The sequence below is a fragment of the Drosophila eugracilis genome, unplaced genomic scaffold (assembly GCF_018153835.1).
Source record: "Drosophila eugracilis isolate 14026-0451.02 unplaced genomic scaffold, ASM1815383v1 contig_649, whole genome shotgun sequence".
Taxonomy (NCBI): Eukaryota; Metazoa; Arthropoda; class Insecta; order Diptera; family Drosophilidae; genus Drosophila; species Drosophila eugracilis.
The window spans coordinates 2,345,288-2,358,862 of NW_024573535.1; the positions used below are offsets into that span (position 1 = coordinate 2,345,288).

The 13,575-nt window shown below is 39.9% G+C and overlaps 1 protein-coding gene across 2 annotated transcripts in view; it reads right to left on the minus strand.

The window, feature by feature from the left end:
- The window catches only part of LOC108117695 (glycine-rich protein DOT1), an 80,204-nt gene extending 70,260 nt beyond the window's left edge, over positions 1 to 9,944 (minus strand). For both annotated transcript variants that reach the window (XM_017230232.2, XM_017230233.2), the window contains exon 1: positions 9,848 to 9,944. The gene's annotated coding sequence lies outside the window, so the exon portion shown is untranslated. The remainder of the gene's footprint in view (positions 1 to 9,847) is intronic.
- Between the last annotated feature and the right edge of the window lie 3,631 nt (positions 9,945 to 13,575).

Sequence of the window (13,575 nt, forward strand, 5' to 3'; positions counted from 1 at the left end):
CAGGCCATGCAATATTTGGCCAGCAAATAAATCAAAATCAATTCATTTATAATTATTCCAAAATAAACAACAACAACAATAGGCTGAAATAGCTGAAATACTTATTTAGGTGAATTAATTACATTTTTTCCACTCCAAACTATGAACTGTAAACTATAAATAACTTTTGAATATTTCAAGTTTCCTCTGCGCTTTCATAGCAAATACATTCTCCCTGTTTCTATGACAAATTATCCTAAATTATTCAAAGGCCAAATTAATATCTAATGGCTATCTGGCAGCAATTAGTATAAATCATGAACTCGGATGTGTCGTACAGGGGCGAACCGCTGAACCGTGTAAACCGTACGGCCAGCCACTCGATCGTAAAATGCATAAAAAAGTGTCGTTTTTAGAAGACTTTCCACTCAATCGATACAATATTGTGCCTGGCATATTAAATACATCAAACTCTGTGTATATTCATAACAAATGATTTGCGATTTCCACAGAGCTGATAAACCGCAGGGCGGAAAACGGAAAATGAACGGCCAGAGCGGGCGGGGAAGGGCAGGGCTGCGTGGAAAATCCCAAACAACAATAAAGTTTAATAACCCAAAGGAATCCGGCGAGGAGACGCGTATAATCAGCATCATCAGCGACATCAATTTGTTTGCCCCGCCCCCACTTTTCCTACATAGGCGCTAAGCTGTTAAAGTGTAAATGACGTGTAAATGGGCGACCCAAAAAAGAAAACATAAACGGAAGATTCTGGAAGGGGAAAGCGTTTCCCCCCCGTCCGCTTTTCGCTGCCTTTGAAAGGGAGACAAACACGAGCCATAAAAATATATAATTCATATTTCAGCCACCGTTGATTGAACAAATTGTGAACGAAAATCTATATACTATATATATATATATATATTCCGCTATTATTTCCCATAGATTTATTTAACAATGGCAACGTAGCTCAGACGCCGGGCCGGGGCCACTTAAAAAACTTGGGCATGAAAAACATGGAAAACATGGAAAGAGGTGTGAGAACGAGTTCCCCCGAAACCCTCGAAATGTGAAGTTCGGCTCACGATTTTCATAAATCAAAATGGCCTTTTCAATTGCCCGCCTTTGTGATGAGCCCCTGCGATTCCCGATTCCCGATTCCCGATTCCCGATTCTTTATAATTAAATCATAAATTATATATGAAAAATAATATTAGCCGGGAAAACGGGGAAAATTGAGGGAGCTGTGTAGGTGACAGGGTGGCCAGCGAATATTTCTTCATTTACATGATTTATTTCGGTGATTTCCTATTTGGAAATAGAAAATTTAAATGGAAATTTGCGTTTCTGGCGATTATTTTCGTTTTCCATTTGGAAATGGAAAATGGGAAAGCCCGAAATAGAAATGTGGGTGAAGGCTATTCAGTGCTGTTTCTATTTGGGTAATTATGAATGTTTTTTAATCTCTGCCAGAAGGTTAAATGTGTTTGGTTAACGGGGCTTATTCCCACACAAGCCATGAAAGAGATTTACGAAGAGTTACGTAGACAGAGGCAAGGCTAAGTCTGTCTTTCTCTGGTAAAGCCCCCAAAAAGCAATTTCCCTCTAAAACTTCATATTCAAAAATAATGAAAGAAAATGCCCAACTTACTCACAAAGTTCATAATTAATGTGCAATTAAATTGTCGCTCTGCATGGAACCAATTTTCAGTGCGGTGACGAATGCGGCAACTCCCTTGCTGGAGGTTCTTACGTTTTACTATTACGTATTACGTATACGTCATGTGGGCCAGAGCCCAATCAGCCCACTCACTAACTCACTCCGCCCGTCCGCTAGTGTTGACTCTCGTCTTGATTTGATTTGATTTATGCCCTGCTGAATGCAAAGCGAGCTGGCAAATGACTTAATATTTATGGAAAACATTACCGCAATATCCCACTTGCTAGCTACCCACACATACATACATACATATATATATATACATAGGTATATGTGTGTGCGGGTGTGTGTGGTATGCATATATCCTATAGAGCCCCCCTTCCCTGCTTCACTCTTCCTGTTGCAGCGTTTTATGTTCTTTTAATTTGCCCACCCACCGAGGACATGGCCAAAGCGTTATCCTTCTCGTCTTTCCTCTGCGGGGGAAAGGACGAGACAGGGACAGGGACAGGGACAGGGACAGGGGCAGGGACAAGTGGTGGCTGACTGGAGGAGCAAGCGCCTGTCTCAAGGGCGCCGCAAAAACCGCGACATACGAAAAGTGGGTGGCGAATGGTTGGGCTGCGGTTGAGCTAGGATTGCAATAGCAAATTTTCGTGCAAAAATCAAAAAGTTTCACACGCCAGCGATTCGTGAGAATTTCGCATAAGTCCTCAGATTTCCAAGGGGTTGAGGGGTTGTAATAAAATATTTATTACTCCACTTATAGAAATGCATATGCACCGCAGCTGGGCAAGTCCCACAGCCACAGAACATTGAACTGCACATCAGCGGGGCTCTCAAGGCTCTCAGGTTAATCAAAGATTCAGGCTCCACATGTTGGCGAAATTATAGAAATGCAGACGACGCTTGAAGGATTTTCAAGGAAGACTTCGTTCTAAGAAGTGGAAAGTAAGTAGATTATAATAAATATTTGTATTATACACCCGAAGAGTGGCAGATCCCCTTGTCTTCACACGTACTGGGTCGTGTTTCGCCAGCCCATTTTCTTAAGAGCTTCATGAATAATCCAAATATTTATGTGCGATACCCCAAAGGATTCCTCTTCGAAGATGCTGAAAAATATGCTCGAGCATAGAGGAGTTGCATACTCAGAATAAACACCTCGGGCGGTTCTCGCAATTTGCAAATACTTGGGGAAATCATTAATGCAATGCAAGCCGTTTGCGTTTTTTAAATACATTCGCAGTTTTATTTGCATTCAGCATTGCCAGCGCCTTAAATCGTTGTCATGGACTCCGACTAAATATTTGCGAAATTCTTATTCTCCTTTGAGCGGCAAACAAACGAGGACGAGAACGAGAACGAGAACGAAAGCAAACAAATCAACAAACACACAATATCTGCTGTTATCTAAGCGCTTACACACAGACTTTGTACTTTGTACTACAGTACTATGCTGTATGCTGGGGACAATCCTGAACCCTTAACCCCTAACCCCTAACCCCTAACCCACAAGTAGCCCCGAGTCATTTCTAATGCGAAAACTATCGACAGTCCATCGCAGTGAGTCCGAGGGAACTGTAGCTGTTACTGCCACTATTTACTGGCTGGTGTTTGCTATATCTGTAACCGAATCAAATTGAAAAAGGCAAATGCGACAGCTCTGCACTGAGAGAAAGGCAGGAGTCTCAGGAGTCTCCGAAGTGGGAGTCCTTTAAGAAATCATCATCCTCATTAAGCTAAAGTTGGTTGCAGTATTAAAATAGGAAACCCTATGATAGGGGCTTTGAAATTCGAATCAATCTCCCCGCCCAGAGGCAAGCATTTCGCCCAGTGCAGGACACTCTCGCCCTTCCAGCTGGCCCACTGCAATCCAATCCGGCTCAGAAGTGAGCAGATGACATGACAAATTTCGCTGAGCTGCAGTCAAAGTTGAAGCTGAAACCGAAATCGTAAGTCGAGAACAGAAATCAGAAATCCCAACTCTGAAATCTGAAATCTGAAATCTGGAAATCTGTAAAATGTGGGCAAGGAAGGATTCAGAGTTCGGGGATGGCCGTGCAGTGCTGACAATTGAATTGTCACATCCGCTTATAAAGTTGGCAAGCGTGGCCAAAAAGAGGGAACATTTCAAGGTTAGCTTTGGCCAAATCAAAGGGAAATCATGGAAAAAGTCCCAAGGCAAAGGGCCAGACAACTTCAATTTCATTTCGTTTCGCTGTGCTGGTGATTCAGACTCCTATTCCAATACCTATTCCTATTCCGATACTGAATCAGATACAGATTGAGTTTCAGTTAGTTCTGGCATTGCTATGACTGTTTCCTGTCTGTCTTCCACTTCCTGGCCTCGATTTTAATTTGGCCGCCCTTCGATTTCACAGACACTCGACGGCAGATTGCGAGGGGCGATTAAGATGGGGCCACTCAAAAATTGAAAACTGCTCGGCCACATTTTGCTCACAATTTTTCCCAATTCATTTCTCGTTCCCTCGTTGAGAGCCACAAAATCAAGTCGAGCGTCAAATCACTCAAACACAACTTTGATCGACCCTCCTCCGTCCACGCATTTGATTTATTTCTTTCTTTTCATTTTTTTGGGCTGTGTGTCGTTTCGTTTATTAAATATTTAAACATAATCCCGTGGGGAAAATTGAAAGCAAATAGCTTATGATAAACAAACATTGTCCTGTCAGTAAACGACTGGAAATAAAACTCACGATAAAGTGCGCTCGGCATGTTTATTTGCCTCCGGGCTGTTTAATGTCGAATCAATTTATATGCATAGGAAAAAACAAATAAAGTCAGCAAAGTGGCCATCAAATTACAGTTTAATAGTCGTTTTATTTGTAAAAGTTCTGCATTCGGTGCCCAGTTTCACTGTGGTTTCCCCACATTACATTATGCTTTTTTAACCATAACCAGGGCCAGCATGAAATAGTTTCAACTTCAAATCAATCTATCCACGTCATATAGGAAACACTCCGGCCAATGGCATTGGGGAAAAGCTCTTCCCATTCACATTTCTAATGCGTATTTATTAGACAACTTGATTCTATACAATCGACCTGTCTCGTAAATATCATTTTTGTATTTTGCGTTTCAGCTTCCAAAGCTCTTTATAATTATACCCCGAGCCGAATCGCCCTTGCTCTCTCATGGGGAAAAATACGAAATACGAAATATGAAATACGAAAAGCAAACCTAAAAGCTTTACAGATAATATTATTCGAAAAGAAATCTACGAGACGACCTGAAAACGCGGCCACTTCGCTGATAGCGATAACCTCTGGGGTCAGTTCACTATCTCTAACCGAGTGCTGATATTTATACACACTCCCTGTACACTATACATAATACGCAATGTACATATATATATCAAGATCTATGTACTCAGCTAGTCTTGGGGTTGGCGGCATCTTAACCAATCTACACGTAATCCAATTTGCCCTCGTCGCCGACCAAGGAGCTCTCCAACAATTGTTTTTGATTATTTAATTTGCCAGACTTTTGCTTTGATTTAGTTTCGTTCCGTTTGGCCTGGGCCGGAGGAGATCCCTGCCCTTCCCTGCCCTCCTCATCCTTGAGTGCCTCGAGGCGGACTCAGCCGACCACAAGATGCGTCCTTAGCCCTTTGCTTTGTCTCTGGCTATGATTTACTCCTGCCGCAGTTCGGGGACCTTGAAAATATGGCAGCGCATTGTTACCAAACGCTGTTTTTGGCCCACAGACCGCAGTCCTCTGAATGCTCGTACCGAATGCCGAGTGCCGAATGCCACTGCCACAGTGGGCAACAAAAGCAGGTCGGATGCGGGATGCGGGATGAGGGATGCGGAATGCCAATGGGTAATTCGAGTATATACGTTGCAAATTTACCAAATAACAACGTTTTTTCGTTCTCTCAATTTGGAAAGACCCCGATTGATATGCCTGAAAAACCCAAATGATGGGCCCATAAAATATTTCATTTGATCAGAAAGCAAACATCATTGGAGCAACCTTTGAACATTAATTAAAACTGCACAGAACGTATATTCATGCCATTTTGAACAAAGAGCCAGAATTTCAGTTTAGCCACATTCGTTTTCGGGCTATGATTAGTTACTCTTAACGGCTGAAGCCATAAAGTTGTCATTATAAAACTAACTAAGATTAATGGCTTAAGACTGTGCAAAGGTGATCAAAATGAATGTTAGCCTGCTTATTGTTTATGCCACAAATATTATTATTCTTCCTCATTACCTGCCTTTTAGGCTAGAAACTACATCTTGGCAGTCACATTCTGTGGCTATGAAACGCGATCGGTAGAGAAAAGGCAATATCATTTTGTTCTTAAAAATGCTTTTCTTTGGAAAATTGTTAAAAAAAAATTAGACATTAAATTGGATACCTAATGGTCGACCCTCGGGAGTTTGGTGTTAGTATTTCGGTCAGGACGTGCAACATGGATGGCAACATTTCCACCTCAGATGGCTTAAACCTCTCTAGAAACCACTACACCCCCTCCCCCCCACTCAACCCTTCAACCCCTTGTTCAGCCCCTTTTAGCCTTTGTCTCTGTGCATTTGGCTTGACAGTCGCAGCAACCGAAAAGTGCGCCATGAGCTTTTGTTTTTGGCCCTTCTTTCGATTCTAGCCTTTGTTTTGTTTCACTTTTTGTTTTCGCTGCGCTTTGCCGATTTTCTTGGCCATTTCTGCGGTTTGTGAGGCTTTGGGGAACATTTTGCAGCACTCTTTGCAGGTTTGCATTATTAAAATACGTTTACAGCTGCTGGTAAGACGGCAGGAGCCAGCCCGCCGAATACCTTCAGACACAATTATCTCCTCTGTGCTGTGTGCTCTGTGCTTGGTTTCCTATTCCGGACATAACTTTCAATCGCAGCTAATTGTTTGAGTCAGCAAAAACTTTCGAAGCAGCCCCACAGAAATTCACATTCCTCGCTCCGCGCTCCTCGCCCCCAAATGAAATTTCTCCAAGCGAAAAAAGTAGCAAATAATTTGCGTGTGGGAAGGGGGGTTGTATGGGTCGGGGGATAATCGAATATAACTTAGCCTCATAGAAATTATTTGTTGCCAAAGTTTCGCCTGTCTAGGCAAACTTTACGACTCGTTTTGCATAATAGCGATATAATTTTGTAGAATTTTTCGACTCCGGCAAGGCAGCGTTTAATTGATTTTGATCGATAGTGGAAGACTAATTGAATTTGGTCTTAGTTCTGGGATGTTTCGGATTAAGGCTTGACTTTGATAGATGGGTTAATCGCTAAATTGGCCATATATAGGCTGACTACAGTGTTTATTTTAAAGGGTAAACTAAAAGAAGCTCAAATACTTTTTACAAATGGGGATAACAACTTTTAAATATAATTGTGTTTCCACTTTCAGGGGTTAAATAATACATTAACCCACAACTATGTTGCTCGTCCAATAAAACTTTCAACCTGAAACTGCAACAGAAACAACTCGAACACATACATATGCACGTTGCAATTGTTTTTGCCACAAAAAAATGCTCAAAAAGGCAACAATGGACATCCACCTGCGTTTCTGCCCCTGCATTTGCAAGCCACCAATAAATAATGAATAATGTAATGTTAAGAAAGAAAGAAAACATTTTCGCCCATTTTGCCGTACTCTGAACTGACTTCACTTTTAAGTGCTGGTTAAATTTAAATTGTATCTATTTTAATATATTTTTTTTAAATGCTTTTAATAGAGAAATAAATAGAGAAATATTAAATAGTATGTTGGTATGACTCAAGACAAGATTTCCCCCCTAAAACCACCGCAATGGAAATGTTCTTTCCCAGTTCCAAACTTTCTGCTAAAAAGTAATTAATATTTTTTAAAATTTCTTCTACTTTTTAAGCCCCGAATAAAGCTAAATAAATATGTTATCCTTAGCGGGTGTCAAAGCCGTTTCCCCTGCCGCATTTCAATCAGTTTCCCTTAAGTTTCCCCCGATTGATTTGTCGGGAGCCACAAGACTTTTCCGACTTGCCAGCGACTGAAATGGAGCGAAACAAAAGTCGCAGTAAATTAATAAGCCTGCCGCACACGCGGGGGGCAGTCGGGTGCCCGGAACCCCCTCCCCCTTATGGCTAAATAGTAACACATACTGACCTGACCTACTCTCCGGTTGCAAGCAAGAGTACGGGATCCAGAACGGCAACGGCAACGGGAACGGGAACGGGAGCGTTGCACAGCGGTGGCAGTGGCGAAAAAAATAACATAAAGAATGAAACACAAAAAATATGTTGAAAAAAATATAGAAAATTTTGTTATAGAAAAAATTGTACTCTATGTGGTATAGGCTTCTAAGTACGAGTGCTTGAGTCTACACTGAGCGAAAGCGAGGCAACTTTTCGTATCTTCAAAGTGGCTTGATGGAAAATTCCATTCAATTTGAATGTTATGTATGGGAAAAGTGAAATCTCCAAGACTTTTCACTCTGAGAAATGATAAACTATATTCTGAAAACTCAACTACAGACTTTGTCATATTTTTGCGCTGTGTAAAGCGGAGATTGGGAGCCTTTGGAACCCTTGCTGTTAGAAGCCCTTTGCCGTCCCCCGATCCCCGGCGAGAGTCCTTCATGCTGGGGCCCCCGGAACACGCGATGTTACTGGAGGGGAATATATATATATATATAGGGGCATATATTTATATATATATATATATATATTCTGGGGGATGCAAAGGGGTCTAAAACAGCGGTGCGACGGTGGGCAGGGCTGACTTTATTCTGACGGACTGTTGCGTGTTTTGGAGCCAACAACTGCTACGTACTCGTTGCCATTGTTGCTGTTGTTGTTGTTGTTGTTGTTTTTGTTATTGTTGCGGCTTCCATATACTTTCTATTGTATTATATTTTATATGCTTTGACAAAGCCCCAAGCCACTTAGACAAACTGCTTCAACTTTCTGCCCGGCTCTTGTTGCTGTTTATTATTGTTATTTAATGTTTATAGTTCGCCGAACAAGACGCGATATGTGGGTGGTTTAAGGGGCAGGGGCTATGGCGGGGGTATGCCCCCTTCGCTTTCGGAGGCGTAAGAAAAGGCATTATTAGCCATGTATATTAGATGACGTTACACGACTCGGCCTAAAAACATTCAAAAACAACAACAACAACAAACACAGAGAACCTCAAAGGAAATTGCTCGACAAAGTGGAACACTCAACACTGATCATTCCAATTATGTCCCCATTTAAGCTTGGCTTTTACATTAAAGAGTTTGGGCTTGCAATATGTTTTTAAGTTTTTCTAAGTCTATGGAATTACTAAGTCTCTGTGGCTTTTAGTTCCTTTAATTAGGAAGCTGATTAGATTCTGAATTTAAGATTTTAGTTTTACATTTGAAAATTCGCCCAAATCATTTTTGACTTTTTCTTAAAATGTGAACACTCTTCCTTAATTATATGTAAAATAATTTACTAAATGGAAATTGGTTATTTATTTTTAATGAACTAAATAAATATTTAAAGAAAAATTAAAGCAGTTTCAATATTCAAAACATTATATTTCCAGTTTGACATTGAGAAAGGCCATCAAACCAAACTATTTGACTTTATAACTTAAAGCTCTTTTAGTTTTTAGCTTTAGATATTTATAATTCTTCTTTAAGAGGGCCTAACCGACTTTTCTTCCAATAAGATCAATGACATTTTTGGAATCCCAAAATGAGCTACCAGATAAAAGGAATATTTAAATGAGAAGCGTTTCCTGAATTTAGTTATGCACTTGGCACTTTATTTTTGGAATTGGAATCAATCAATTAAATCAGCTGCAAAAACAACATTCGAATTGCTAATTACCCGGAGAGGGAAACTAATGAGAAAAGGCAAAAAGCGGAGATGACGATCACGATCACGATCAATGCGGTCTCACACACTCGAAAAAAATCTATATGCAAAATAGGTTTTAATTGGACACAACAACAATGGCAACAACGGCAGCGACTCAGATTGGATTCACTTTGTTTTTAGCACTTTTTCGCTGGAAAGATGATTTAATGGCACACAAACGAAAAAAAAAACAACACAATTAAAAAAATATTCAAGTTGTGAGAAAAAATCCCAAATGATTAGCACTTTAATTGTGTTTAAGGTTTATTTGTAATTTTGTTCGTAAGTTTATTGTATTTCTTTACGATGTTCTTCTCGTTTTGATTCGAAACGCGTTTTGTATGAAATCACCGGTTTACGTACGTTTAAAATTTGCGTCAAAATCGCTGAGAGTTGAGTTGTCTGTGTAAGCTAGAAAGAGGAACCGCCGGGAGCTCAACTGACACCTTCAGTGCTTCGTTTTGCACTGAGCGCCAATGTAGCGCCAACGCAGCGCCAATGTAGCGCCAAAAACCGGTTCGGCTCCACGTCCAACGGTTCATGGCGACTCGGGCATCTTCGGCAAATTGGCCTTCGTGCCCGCATCATCGCTCTCTTTCCCTTACCACCGCCACAGCTCCCGCTCCCTCTACCGTCCTACTCTCTCGATTTCAATGCCAAGCCAAAGCAGCTGTTTCCATCGTGGATTTTGTTGTTTTGATTTTTTGTCGCGCGAGTGTGTGCGTGTTTGTTTTGCAAGCGGCAAGTGCAACGTTTCCAAATACCGTACACTTCCCAGGTGGTGGTGGTATTGGTTAGGTCACCGAAAAATAAATGGTTGACCAAATCACATTAGCCTAACAGATGTAAAAGCGATCCGAGAGAAAATTACTCTTAACTTACGGCAAGAAACAACAGAGTTTTAAAGCTTCAGCTTCCAAAAGAAATTAAAAAATTCTCTAGATTTTCAAGGTAAAACTAAGAGCCCATTAAATAGTTTATCGAGAGTGTAAACGAAATCGCCACAGTTTTTAAATCTCACAAATTTCACAACATTAAGTTATTTACTTTAAGTCAGTGGCTAAATAAATAAAAACAAATGCGAACACATCACACCCCTAAGTACCGTGCGATTTTACCGCTAACGGCACTTACTCACGCCGAAGAAAGAAGAAGGGCAGTTAGCAATAAAGAAGAAGCAGCAGAAATGCCAGTTAGAAGAAAGTTAGCTGCGCAGCGATTTTAATTGGTAATCGTTTATGGGACAGAGATTTTTCTAAGCCAGATGAGTTATTCGGTCATTAGTAGGGCTATTAGTGTTGTATCCCTCTTACGCCCACTCAATCCCACTGACTGCTTGGTGCATTTATTGGCATGTGCTTTTAAGTTGATACCCTGTAAAAGAATTTGAAACTTTAAAAACTTCTGCTTTCTAATAACATCAATTTTTACAACTTTTCTAAAATATATTTTTTATTTTGAATGATATGCTAACGTGAAAGTTTAAACAACTTAATACTATTTAATGGCTTATGTACATATGTATGTATTCAAATCAGTTAGGGTAGGGTATTCAAGACTCGACACATCCATCCTTGTAGCTTTTAATGCTTGTCTTATTGTTACTATTATGATTACTCTGCTTGTTGTTGTCATAAGCAACGCACAACGAATTTTTCAAGTTCAACATGTCGCCGCTTATTTTAATTTTAATCACACAACACAAAACATGAGCCGTGGTTATTGCTGCTGTTGTTGTCGCTTTTTGTGTTACATTTTAATGTTATGCGGCCTTTGTTTGTTTGTTTATGCACACAAAACATTCATGGAAGTGCCCCGGGGTGGACTTCAATTGTTCCTTAAATTTAAGGTCACGCTGTGAATTTTATAAGAAAATCTTTAAAGCAAGAATAAGCTAGAAAAAAATAGAACAGACTTGAAGACGTTGCAATTACTTAAATGTCTAATTATTGATTGTCTTTAATTTCAGAAAAATCAACGTTGAACTAAAAAAGTATGTTGACATACAAATATTTTTTAGAATTTTATAATTTTTGCATAATTTGCTTAATAAAGAGTTACATTATTTGAAATCAAATGACAAGTTTAGGAAGTCAGTTTTCCTTTCGTTTCTAAGTCCACCCTAAATGACACTTATTTTATGCGATATTTTTCTGGCTTTCTTTATTTAGACTTTTGGGCCGTAATGTCCTCTATGAGATATTATGTACGTCACACACACACAAACAAACACACTATCACATATCAAAAGATAACTGTAATGTTGTAATGTAGTCCATTTGCGACAAATATGCGCACCCAAAAAATGCTTCTCGGACAATGGCTGAAATTGTTCGCATATTCATGACCGAATTACCCACATTCGGCTGGCGAGTGAGCGAGAGGGGAGACCCTCCAGGAGGGAGCGAGAGGGAAGATAAAAGGGGCTTGGGCAGGGGGAAGGGCAGATGACTGGACACAGCAGAACAAACAAAACCATTGGCAAGGCACGCAAATCTCGGCTATGACCAAAATATTTGCCAAAGTTCGTCGAGTCCTAAAAAAAAAAACATAGAAAAAATGTACACTGAACAAAAAACTCCAAAGCCACCTTGAACTCCTTGAAGTTAAGAATTCTTGTCAGTATTACACACTGCATTGGTATGAACCATCTGGGTTATTTGTAGATAAGAATCCTATTTTTGGGTAAATTCTGCCGAAAAATATTAACCTTATGCTAAGAGACTGAAAACATTATCTCAAGATATGCTCGTTATAAATTTTATTTAGAAATCAGAGGTATACAAAAAAAATTTTAAAATTGTTAAACTATGTTATAAGACAATCTACATATATGTATTATATATAATATTTTTGGCTGGGCGTAGAGAAATCTACTGAGAGCTCCAAATACCCCCGTAGGCATAGATGTTTAGTACAGTTCTAGCAGTTACGACCTTTCTTCGAGTGTACGAGATGAGTAAAAAAGCTTTGCCAAGAAATCAAAGTGAGAGAGTGCGAAGAAGAGGGTTGAAGGACGTCAAGGGAGGTGGGAACCAGGCCGGATATATTAGCCAAGACAGGACAGGGCCAGCATCATCGTTTCATTTTGCTGCCTGCGTCAATGACAGCAAATTCGCTGTAAGTCCTTCTTCCATAAAAAAGGAGGGGATTCCCGCCATTGACGATGGGCCACTAATATTTGCCAAGCGTAAAGTAATAAAATATTTCTTCAGTCAATAAATGCAATTGAATGTGAGACCCGAATGAAATGGAAACGACGCCGAAAAGCGCTTAAGGACCGGCTACAAGCTGTTTGAGCTGAACTGAGCCCACGAGCTAGGTATGTACATATGTACGTTCTAGCCGAAAAATTATTTTTGAGTAAGACTAATTTTAAATAAAATTAAACATCTAATTGTATTTGGTGTAAAATGTAATATTCAAGGTAACCTTTTACTACCACCAAGGCAAGAGTATACATTTCATAGAATTTAAAATTTAAAAATTGTTAAAGACATGATTTATTTAAACTATATCCATCCAAACTGCAAGTTTACTAGGAATAAAACTTCAAAATGTCCTGATCATACTCGCACACTGTCATCGCCCTTTTGCGCCTCCCACGCTTCCGTCTTCATTTTTAGAACTATTTTTTCGGCTTTTCATTTTCGTTTTTTTGAGCACCCTCGTGTCATTTTAATGCCCACTCTCTCGCTTTCCTATTCGGAGGAATATATGTATGTATGTACGTAAAAGCTTTTATTGTCATTTGTTTGCTTTAGAATGCAATAAAAATGTTATGCCAAAGGATAAATAAATACGCCTGCATGTTGCCAAAAATCAACATGCGACTGACACGATATATCTATCGTCCTACACAAAATATATAAAGGAGGGCACACGAGCCAAAGATGACCAGCCAAAGGAGCTGAAAAAGAGCGGATATGAAAATAGTCGCTGAAAATCGAACCACAAAGAAGGATTCGGACTATCGAACGGGAAGGAAAGTAAAAGAAATGAAAGTATCCAAGTTGATAGAGATCATAATGTATAGTGCCACTCTCCAGGAAAATCAAGAAATGCATATTCGATACTTTGCACCGAAGC